We start from the raw sequence: 12,022 nt of genomic DNA on the forward strand, positions 1-12,022 counted from the left end.
CTGGCCCTGGGTTTGTGCACCCAAACAAATTTGCTACGTTGTTTGAAGATGTGGGGGTGGCAAGCTCAGGGGTGGCAGCCTTGGATGTCACCGCTATTCCTAACAACTGGGAGGGCAGACTATCTGGTGGTGAGGGTAGTGCAGGAAGGCCTAGACAGTTGGTGGTAGTAGGGGATTCTATAATCAGAAGGCCTGACAGAATAATTTGTCACCAGGATCGCATCAACCAAAAATGGTTTTCTGTCTCCCTGGTGCCAGGGTTCGGCATGTGGTGGACCAGGTTGATAAATTATTGGGAGGGGCTGGACATGACCCAGCTGTCTTGGTCCATGTTGGAATCAATGACAGAATACATGCAAGGTGGAGGCTCCTTAAGAATTAATTTAAAGAACTAGGCTGCAAGTTGAAGGGAAGGACCTTAACCTCCCTAGTGGTCTGAATATGTCAATATTTCTGTGCTCAAAGCGGTACATTTTTTTGCATGGAAATATGTTGTTTTTTTATTGTAGGCCTGTAATTCTTAGGAATAACTCACTGAAATCTGTCCGAACAAGAGTCTAGTAAACATCCCGGGTATGATAAAATTTTAAACACTAAATCATAAATTATAATATAATAAATATTCATAAAAAATAATAATATAATAATACATTTAATTCAATAATGTAATCAAACCAAAAACACTGAAATTTGCTCAGTCGCAAAATCGTTTTCAGTGTCTGATGAATTTCCCACAAATCATTATCACTGAATTCTGCAAGTGGTTCTTATTTACTATCGCTGTTCTCTAGCTGGTCTAAAATCGCTTTTGACCTAAAGGGACGCTTTTTGGACGCCATGGACATTTCTTAGTCTCCAGGCAGAAAGAACAGTAAAAATGCAGGCAGGGCACAGGACAAAGCACTAGGGACAAAATGTATGTGAAATGATTTGATACAGTGTGTAATACTATCAGATTTTAGTGTATTGAATGAATGTAAAATTTTTACATTTTTTAAATTCTCACCGGTTCCGCCCCCCCCCCCCCCCCCGTATGTCCCGACGCTCGCAAGGAATGGATTCTGGAAGATGGATGCCGGCATCGGCTGGAGGACATGGCCGGGGACGCTGCAGGGGGGACATCGCGGGACCGCAGGACTAGGTAAGTGCTCGAGGGATTGCTGGAGAATCGCTGCAGTGCAATCCTGAGTGTAGCTCGGGGGTTACCACTTCTGGTACTGAAAGTTAACCCCGAGCTACACTTGGGAATACCACCAGGGGGGTTAATGACTGGCATAGTACCACTGGATTGGTGTTAGGTCAATGTGGTGCCTATATTTAAAAAGGGGTCAAAATCAAAATAATTATAGACCTGTTAGTTTAACTTCTATAGTTGGGAAGATATTGAAGAGTTTAATAAAAGACCACATAGATGAGTTCTTGCTGGAAAAAAATATTTTAAGCAACAGACAGCATGGATTCATGAAAGACAGAAGTTGTCAAACAAATCTGATTTCTTTTTATGAGGAGGTGAGCAAAACCTTGGACAGAAGGGTGGCGGTGGACATGGTATACTTGGACAGAGGGGGGGCGGTGGACGTGGTATACTTGGATTTTACAAAAGCGTTTGACACAGTTCCCCAAACATGGCTAATGTGTAAGGTAAAGTTTACAGGCTTGGAAAAATCTGTATGTAAATGGATAGAAACCTGGCTAAAAGATCATATTCAGAGAGTAGTGGTTAATGATTCATACTCTGAATGGTCTAGGGTTGCAGTGGTGTACCCCAAGTTTCAGTGTTGGGACCCTTACTTTTTAATATATTTATAAACAATATAGGGTCTGGGATTAAAAATCCCATTTCAGTCTTTGCAGATGACACCAAGCTGTGCAGTGGAATAACGTCCTTACAGGATGTCTGCAATTTACAAGCCGACCTCAATGCTCTGTTTAATTGGGCAACTATGTGGCAAATGAGATTTAATGTTGATAAATGTAAGGTTCTGCACTTGGGGGCTAAGAATATGCATGCATCATACATACTAGGGGGGGTACAACTGGGGGAATCAATGGTGGAGAAGGATCTGGGAGTTCTGGTAGATCACAAGCTTAATAATGGCATGCAATGCCAAGCTGTGATTTCTAAAGCGAGCAAAATCCTCTCTTGTATTAAAAGAGGTATAGACTCCAGAGAGAGATATCATATTACCCCGGTACAAATCATTAGTAAGACGTCATCTGGAATATGCAGTTCAGTTTTGGGCACCAATTCACAAAAAGAACATTGGGGAACTGGAGAAAGTACAGAGAAGGGCAACCAAACTGATAAGAGGCATGGAGGAGCTCAGCTATGAGGAAAGATTAGAGGAATTGAATTTATTCTCTTTTGAGAAGAGGAGATTAAGGGGGGATATGATCAACATGTATAAATACATCAGTGGTTCATATAGTGAACTCGGTGTAGAGTTATTCACCCTGAGGTCATCACAGAGGACAAGGGGGCACTCTTTAAGTCTGGAGGAAAAGAAATGTAATCTCCAAATATGGAAAAGTTTCTTCCCAGTAAGAGCTGTGAAAATGTGAAATAGACTCCCTTGGTTCTTGCCAGCTCAGTGGATTGCTTTTATAAAAGCCCTGAATTGTTTCTTGAATACACAGAATATAACTGGTTACTAATATTTACTGGTAAAGTTGATTCAGGGAATATCTAATTGCCTCTAGGAAGATCAGGAAGAATTGTTTTCCCCTGCAGGAGCAAATTGAATCATGCTTTGCTAGGTTTTTTGCCTTCCTCTGGATCAACTGTGGGTGTAGGATTATAATTTTTTTTATGGTTGAACTGGATGAACTTTTGTCTTTTTTCAGCCAGACTAACTATGTAACTATGTAACACACCAAACTGTAGAGTGTCTCCACACAATATGTCTTATCAGGGGATAAAAGGGGGGCACTGGAAGAAGAGGCGGATCAGAGAAGTCAGAATCAGAAAGCCTTTTTACACAATGCAGATTAACCCCTTAGGTTCCACAGTGAGTATAACAAGCATGCTTTACTGCATATACAGACTGATTTTACTGTTGTGAGTTTTGTAACACTTTAATATATTTTTGAAAAATGTTGATTTTTTTTTCTTTCCTCAGCAATGTGTCTCCCATAATCTATTTTAGCTGCTCTGATCTCACACTGGCATTTCTTATTGCATCTTTGTAATTTTAGTATACCGATGATGACCCCTTATCCTTGTATTTATTATTTCTCGTTGATAATCCTTTTAAACTTATTATTTACTCACCCAGTTTTAACTTTTGTTCGTTTATATCTGTTGCCTATTGGAATACACTAATGAATGCTGTTGTTTAATATGTCCTTAAAGCACTCCAACTTTTCGTCAGTGTTCTTTGTTGCAATAATTTGGTCCCATTTAGTATCATGTAACATGGAGCGCAGCTTATGAAAGTTGCCGATTTTTTAAGTTAAGTGTAGTTTGCTTCTCCTGTGTCTCCCTTTCCTATTATTTACCAAACTTAATTACTCTGTGATCACTGTTGCCTAAATTATCTCTTCCACATCAGCTAACAGCTGTGTGCTGTTTGTAGTTAGTAGGTTCAGCAGAGGACTAACTCTAGTTGGGGCTTCCTCCATTCGACACCTGAAGTTGTCTTGCATTACTTTCAGGAAATGATGAGCCTTAGTTGAGTGCGTAGTTCCATCTACCAATTAGGATAGCTGGAGTCCCCCATGATAATAACATTACCCTGCCATCTCTAACTGTGAAAGTAGATGGGTCTCTGCCTCCTTCTTAATGTTTGGGGGCCTATAGCATACACCCACAATTAACTAACTGTTTGTTTTGAAGCTCCAGCCACACAGACTCTACCTTCTCTCTAGCCTTGTTAACCCTGTCATCCCTCATGTTCATCAATAAATCGCTCTTGACATATAGACACACCCCTCCCCCTCGTTTACCTACCATGTCCCCCTGGACAGTCAGAAGTTGAAGAACCCAACCACTATTAAGACTTATGCTCATGGGCATATTGAATTTACACAGGATTTTGTTGGCAGCAAGATCCTGCGTAAAAAAGTTGTCCATACTGCTTCTGAACTCATACAGGCATACATCCACTTCTGTCCATATGAGCTGAGTTGCACACAGGCAGCTTGAGTTGAATGCATCTTGATAGTGGCGCTGGGGCAGAGCCTGAAATTACTCTGTGGTTAGAGGCTTTTACAGTAAAGTGTGTTCTTGTTTTCCTGTACAAAGTAAAGTGAACCTGCCTTTTGAAACGTGGTTTCTGACCACTCCTATGTGGAAAGTGTTGGAAGGTTTGAGACCCCTCACAGGATTTCAAGGCTTAGACAAAAGTGCTGGAAAGGGGATGTTCTCCATGGCTAGTGGTTCCTTTCACTTCCATCATTACCCCTATTCAAAAGTTAAATATGCTTATTGTGCCCCTATAAAGTGAACCTGTTTTGCTTTGTGAAAAATACAGGTTCACTTAAAAGAGAAGTATGGCCAAAGATTTTTTTGGTACTTCTCTTTTGGGTTACAGAAGTGCACTTACTTTTGTTGTCCTGTGACCCAGAGTCAGGTAATAGCAAGTTAAAGCCCGCTGTAAGCTGATGTCACAGAGCCGTTCCGAGCTCTGGAAGGATCCCGACCATATCGTCGGGATCCACCCAGCTGCCTGATTGACCGCTGACTCACTCTTTCAGTGCTTGACAGAGAGCTGAAGCCAGCTGTGCCCATCCCCTCACCAGCCTGGCACTCCAGTGAGTGCTGGTGGATCACAACAGAGGGTGGTAACTGACAGTCACCTCTCTCTGCTCAAACCTGACTGAGAACTGAGCTATCAGTGACCATGCGATTGCTCAGTTTTCAGGCTTAGATCCTCTGGGGAGAGCTACAGCATTGGTATGCATGTTTTTTTTTGAAAATCCAAACTTTTCTTTTAAACTCAGTGGTAAAGGGAAATAATGCATTTCCGATTGGATTCAGACTCCCACTGAAAGGCTCTCTTTAGAAAATGTAGAAAATATGACCGAGCTGGAAGGGCACTGTCAGTCAACAGTTATCTCATTACCATTTCATTGACTATACAGTGTGCTGCCAGTGAAGTGACTGACAAGTGGCTAAGAGGTTGATTTACTAAAGGCTGCCTAGTTTGCAAGGAAATTTTCACTTTGCAAGGAAATTAGTGAATGTGGTGAAATTTCACTTTGCAAAGAATACCCAATCGTGTGCAAGGAAAATTAAATAAAAAAAGCATTTTTGCTTGCACATGATTGGATGATGGAAGTCAGCACAGCTTCACCTTATTCAATAAGCTCTGGGAATTTCTTTGCAAAGCGCAACTTCCCCCTGAAAAGTCTATTCACCTTTAGTAAATCAACTCCATTATTTCTCAGCGATATAATGCAATTTGTAACTTTAGCTCAAACACTTCAACTAATTGTAAATAATTTCAGACATTTCAGCTAAAATAAAAAAAAATATTATATACACTATATATATATATATATATATATATATATATATATAGATTCATACACACACAGGCAGAATGTACAAGTCTCATCTGAAGTTCAAGTACCAGAGCATGCTACAAACTAAATGCCAGAAAATCTGCCACATTTGCATAAACTCACCTACCTAATGAATAACCTTACTTCAGCTGCTTTCATTGAATTAATAATTGCAGGATGATGGAGTTAATTTTCAGCCGCCAACAATGAGCGAGCATACTGCCCCTTCTGCCACGTAATGACAAACATGCCGACGTTGAGAAAGGCTAGAACATTTTAGCATTTTTCTTAGCTGGAAAAAAAAAGACCAAACATACTGTGGAACTTAGACGGGCCTCAGCTCTGCTGGAATTTTTAGCACAGAGGACTGTAGTCAGCAGATTGCAGAGGGGATTTTTTTTTTTCTTTTGCAAATCAAAGCTAAGCTAGGTTAGAGGATCATGTAAAGGCCAGTACAATGCTTAACCACATGAAGATTTTCATAACTGACTGCAAAGGTTACAGAAATGTTGGGATGTTGATTTAAAGCTAGAGAAGAAATAGATTATGTTATCAGTATTCAAATCCCTACTGGCATTTTTTTTACCTGTTTCATAAGACTATGTAAAGAGTAATGATGACTTGTGAGCAGAAATACAGAAATACAGAAAGACAAGCGATCAGATTTTACCAGTTTATTGTATTATTTCTCAGAATGTGATCAAAAGACATATACCAGGTATGTAGGAAGGGTTGTGACTGGTGGCAGTGGGCACCAGGCAGATAGAATGTTTCTGCTATGGTTTCCCCACCCCAGTTAGGACAATTATGGCACATATGAGCAGAACATTACCAATGATGCCATATTGTTCCAATGTCAGTATCCAGGGTGCCTAACTATTAATGCATGGAGCACCTGGCTAATTGTAGTTGGACACCAGAATATCCTTTCTCAACTAATGTTCCTGCAGAGGTTGCTAAGGTTTCCTGAGGCAGTGAACAGATTGGCTGCAGGGGCTGGATATTGCCGTCATTGTTCTAGAGCCAACATTACTTGGTAGAGCCATTAGAGTGGGACAATGGAACCTCTTCACACTAACACCTAGGATTATTTTAACTGTTTGTAAGGAAGAGGGGGGAGCATGTTTCCCTCCAATCACCAATGTAGGGGGGATTCCACCCACAGACAACCAAATGTAAGGGGAAATTCCTCCCACAAATTACCAACAAAAGGGGTGTTATGGGAGCAATCTGACTACAGTCCACCAATGGGACCACCAATGTAAAGGGGCATTTCTCCCACAGACCACCAATGTAAGGGTGCATTTCTATCACAGATGTAAGGGTGCATTCCTCCCACAGACCACCAATGTAAGGGGGGCATTCCTCCCATTGACCACCAGAATAAGGGGGGAATTCCTCACATTGGCCACTAATGTAAAGGATGCATCTCCTAGATTGTAAGCTCGAAAGAGCAGGGCCCTCAATCCCCTCATGTTTTGCATTGTATTGTTATTGTTCTGTCACATGTTCTGTCCCCCTCTGTAATGTACAGCGCTGAGCGAACTATCGGCGCTTTATAAATACTGTATAATAATAATAATAATAATAATAATAATCTCCTCAACTAACCATCAGTGTAATGGCTGGTCCACATTTCCTGCACAGTGAATTGCAGCATTTTACAATACAGAAAATGTCTTTACTGGCTGCTGTTTTGGCTAGAGGTGTCTTGTGCTTTTAAAACTAATCCTACCAGAACCCTTCAAACTAACTATGACTGAAGTGTTTGAGAATTAAGTTTAAATCCTCTCAGTGTCCACTATCCAGGCTGTCCTCTCTGGGTTCTTATCCCCCTGGGCTGTCCTCTTAGGGTCCTCCTCTAACCAGGCTGTTCTCTCTGGGTTCTCCTTTCCCCATGGCTGTCCTCCCTGGGTCCTCCACTCCCAGGGTTGTCCTCTCTGGGTCCAAATCCCCCCAAGCTATTTATTGTGCTTTGCACCACTCTTTGTTAAATACCCCCAATGTTTCTAATATATATGTACACCTTTTGACATACAGTGTATACAACTTTAAACCCAAATTAAACAGCTTTATTTGGTTTTAGTAATTACTTTACGCTATTCGTGGCCTCAGGTGTCAATCACCGGGTCCCGGACAGTGATTACTCACTGGCACCCCGTGATCAAGGAGCATTACTGACGGAGGGAGAGAACTGTAAGTAAATAATACAGTTCTATCCCCTGTCAGCTCCTGAACACTGCTATGCATGGCTTTGCATAGCAGAGCCATGCAAAGCAGTGTGCTTACAGTAAAGCACACACATAGCACACAGTAAAACAGCACACAGTTAACTCTTTGATCGCCCCACATATTAACCCCTTCCTGTCCAATGCCATTAGTACAGTGTCAGTGCTTTTTACTAGCACTGATCACTGTATTGGTGTCACTGGGGATGTCAGTGACACCAAGTCAGTTCCCCCCAGTGTCAGAATGCCCGCCGTTGTCCCGCAGTCCTGCTTTAAGTCGTTGATCGCTGCCATTACTAGTACAAATAAAAACAAAATCCCAGTATATATACCGTCATTTGTAGACACTATAACATTCACATAAATCAATTAATTTACATGTATTGGGATTTTTTTTCAGCAAAGACATGTAGCAGAATACATTGTGGCCTAAATTTACAATGAAATTTGAATTTTTTAATTTTTTTAACATGTTTAATAGCAAAAAGTCAAAAATATAATTTTTTTCTCAAAATTGTAGATTTTTTTTTCATAGCGCATAAAAAAAGCACAGGCGATCGAATACCACCGAAAGAAAGCTCTATTTGTGGGAAAAAGGACGTAAATTTAATTTGTGTGCAGCGTTTCATGACCACAAAATTATCAGTTAAAGTAATGCAGCGCCATAACGCAAAAAATGCCCTGGTCAGGAAGGGGGGGGGGGGAGGTATATCCTCTGGAGGGCAAGTGGTTATTGAATTATAGTTGTGAACCTGCAGTGGGCCTCGATACAGTTTCGGCTGCATGTTTTCAAACAAAAATTTGACTTTTCAATTACAGGCTTATTTAAAAATCCTCCTTGGAAAAAAAAAATTTTTCAACCTACAGAGGACTGAATTCAAAGACACCCTGAAAATCAAAGTGAAAAAATTACACAGCGGGCTAGTCCATTTTGTGGAAATTTTGTTGCAGCAACTCAAAATGGTCAAAAAAAGTTTGTATGGCCCCCATGTGCTTGTATGCATGTCTGACAATATCAGGGCATGCTCCTAATGAGACGGCGGATGGTGTCCTGGGGTATTTCCTCCCAGATCTGGACCAGGGTATCACTGAGCTCCTGGACAGTCTGAGGTGCAACCTGGTGGCATCAGATGGACTGAAACATGATATCCCAGAGCTGTTCTATTGGATTTAGGTCAGGCGAGCGTGGGGGCCATTCAATGGTATCAATTTCTTCATCCTCCAGGAACTGCCTGCATACTCTCGCCACATGAGGGTGGGCATTGTCCATGCACCAGGAGGAACCCAGGACCCACTCCACCAGTGTAGGGTCTGACAATTGGTCCAAGGATTTCATCCAGATACCTAATGGCAGTCAGGGTGCCATTGTCTAGCCTGTAGAGGTCTGTGCATCCCTCTATGGATATGCCTCCCCAGGCCATCACTGACCAACCACCAAAATGGTCATGCTGAACGGTGTTACAGGCAACATACCGTTCTCCACGGTTTCTACAGACCCTTTCTCATCTGTGCTCAGGATGAACCTGTTCTCAATTGTTAAAAGCACAGGGTGCCAGTGGCGGACCTGTCAATTCTGGTGTTCAATGGCAAATGCCAATCAAGCTCTATGGTGCCAGGCAGTGGGAACGCTTTTTTGAGCATTTCATTTTCGGGCATTTTTTAGCCCATAAGAGATGGCCTCCTCTTAGTGCATGCCATTGTCTAAAACAAATATACCTAAAGCTTGAATACACATAAAACATTTAAAATTTTCTTCTAAACTGCTTGTACACATGCACAAAACCACTCAAAAATAAATGCCTGAAAATCGCTCTGCTCAGGTGTGACCATAGCCTTAGTAAGAAAGAACTTCAATATTATTTTTTTTTATGCAGTTGTAAAATTTTCTAGTGATCTCTCGCTGGTCAGACTTATACAGTAGGTATGTAGTAATCCAGTTATTTAATATCAATTTCAATTCCATAAAAAAAAAAAGTCTCCAACAAACAGTCCTGTATGTTAGATCAGCATCTAAACCTAATGGGCCTCCAGTTTTCTATTAATGTATATTTGATTACAATTATTCTTTCAATCTATTTGACCTATTTCAATCCCAAAAACTGAGCAAAGTTTCCTGGTCAATAAAGTTTATTAAAGGTAGTTTGTCTTTCATGTTCTTGTAATCACTTTCGCATTGGCGATCAAAAGCTGATGTGGAAGGAGTGAAATTAACTGCATAAAAGAAACCGTCAAACAATTCAATCCGTTATATAAAAAAAAATATATGTTTTTGAATGCAGCATGTACATGAATTTGAATTTATATCGGCTTGCTATAACCCTCTATATAAGAGGGGCGTTCAAGTCAAAATGGGACTTTGAATTTATATAATAAAAGAACAAATTTCAACATACTCCCCTGCTACATTTATACACTTATACCATCGTTTACCTAATGCCTGGAAAGCTTTGGCATAGAAAGAATTGTCAGTACGCCTGAACCATCCTAGGGCAGCCTGCTTCACTTCATCGTCATTGTGTTCACCGTTCCCACAGAAAGCATCGTCTCTTCATGACAGGTTATGCGTCGATTAACCAGGATCAGGCGTTCAGCGCACTGAATGTTCACAGGATATATTGGTTTAAATTGATTTACAATCATTTCTCATAATTTTTTGTTTTTCCAAGACTAAGGCCGGCCATAGACGGGTCGAAAACCGGCCGATTTTTCTTTTAAAAAAACGAAAAATCGGTCGTTTAAGCGGCCGACGTTACCAGCAACGGTAAAAAAAATCGGCCGATTTTCATCCCATCTATAGCCGGCAAAAAGTGTCCCTACAGAGAGCTCCGCTATGTCTTCTGACAGAAACAAATAAATACATTGTTGCAACCGCTATAAATGTCAAGGAACTGTCAGAAGACATAGCGGAGCTCTCTGCAGGGACATTTTTTGCCGGCTGTAGACGGGATGAAAATCGGCCGATTTTTTTTACTGCTGCTGGTAACGTCGGCCGCTTGAACGACCGATTTTTCGTTTTTTTAAAAGAAAAATCGGCCGATTTTCGACCCGTCTATGGCCGGCCTTAGAACAGCTACATTGAGGAAAGAGTGTACTATGCATGTACAGTACAGTGTTTGACAAGTAATAAATTAATTACAGCAGGGGTTCCCCAAGAACTAAAAATTATTTCAAGGGTTCCTCTGCTGTAAAAAGATTGAAAAAGGCTTCTTTAAATGCATGTAAAAAAGATTCTGTGCTTGTGCTACTATTATGGTATTCCTACTCCTTTGAGGCCACTAGCACTGTGAACCATTTTGTAATAAATGCAATGAAGAGCTGTGCTTCCCTTATATACATAAATATTGTGCTCGTAATCAAAATAAAACATGAAAAAAACATATGTGATAAATGATTAACTAATTTAACATGACAAAGATCCAGTGAAAAACCATAAAGGTAAATCAAAGTTTATCCAACATGCCATTTATACCTAAATAAACTATATAACCACAAATAAATGTTTCTAAAAAATCCAGCTCCTATGGTCAGTAGGAGGAGGAATAGTGCCCAATCACTGATGTCAGTGGAAGGAATAGTGCCCCATTATTGGAGTCAGTGGAAGGAATAGCGCCCCATCATTGATGTCAGTGGAAGGAATAGCGCCCCATCATTGGTGTCAGTAGGAGGAATAGTGTCTCATCATTGGTGTCAGTGGAATAGTGCCTCATCATCAGTGTCAGTTGGAGGAATTGTGCCCCTTCATTGGTAACAGTAGGAGGAATAGTACTCCATCATTGGTGTCAGTGGGAGGAATGGTGCTCCATCAGTGTCAGTGGAAAGAATAGTGCCCCATTATTGGTGTCAGTGGGAGGAATAGTGCTGCATCATTGGTACAAGTGGAAGGAATAGTGCTCTATCATCGATGTCAGTGGAAGGAATAGCGCCCCATCATTGGTGTCAGTAGGAGGAATAGTGTCTCATCATTGGTGTCAGTGGAATATTGCCTCATCACCAGTGTCAGTAGAAGGAATTGTGCCCCTTCATTGGTAACAGTAGGAGGAATAGTGCATCATCATAGGTGTCAGTGGGAGGAATGGTGCTCCATCAGTGTCAGTGGAAATAATAGTGCCCCATTATTGGTGACATTGGGAGGAATAGTGCTGCATCACTGGTGTCAGTGGAATGAATAGCACCCCATCATTGGTGTCAGTAGGAGGAATAGTGTCTCATCATTGCTGTCAGTGGAATAGTGCCTCACCATCAGTGTCAGTAGGAGGAATAGTGCCCCTTCATTGGTAACAGTAGAAGGA

General features: G+C 41.1%; 1 protein-coding gene across 2 annotated transcripts in view; it reads right to left on the bottom strand.

Moving 5' to 3' along the window:
• Window positions 1-5,786, bottom strand: part of LOC149459968 (mitochondrial ornithine transporter 1-like) — a 45,185-nt gene extending 39,399 nt beyond the window's left edge. Inside the window, exon 1 of one of the 2 annotated variants that reach the window (XM_089680347.1) lies at window positions 5,633-5,786. The gene's annotated coding sequence lies outside the window, so the exon portion shown is untranslated. Of the gene's footprint in view, window positions 1-5,628 lie in introns of both variants that reach the window. The other variant, XM_089680351.1, reaches the window with a different exon arrangement.
• Window positions 5,787-12,022: the final 6,236 nt, after the last annotated feature.

Source organism: Staurois parvus, unplaced genomic scaffold (genome assembly GCF_062004578.1).
Source record: "Staurois parvus isolate SC_StPar_1 unplaced genomic scaffold, SC_StPar_1.0 ptg000242l, whole genome shotgun sequence".
Taxonomy (NCBI): Eukaryota; Metazoa; Chordata; class Amphibia; order Anura; family Ranidae; genus Staurois; species Staurois parvus.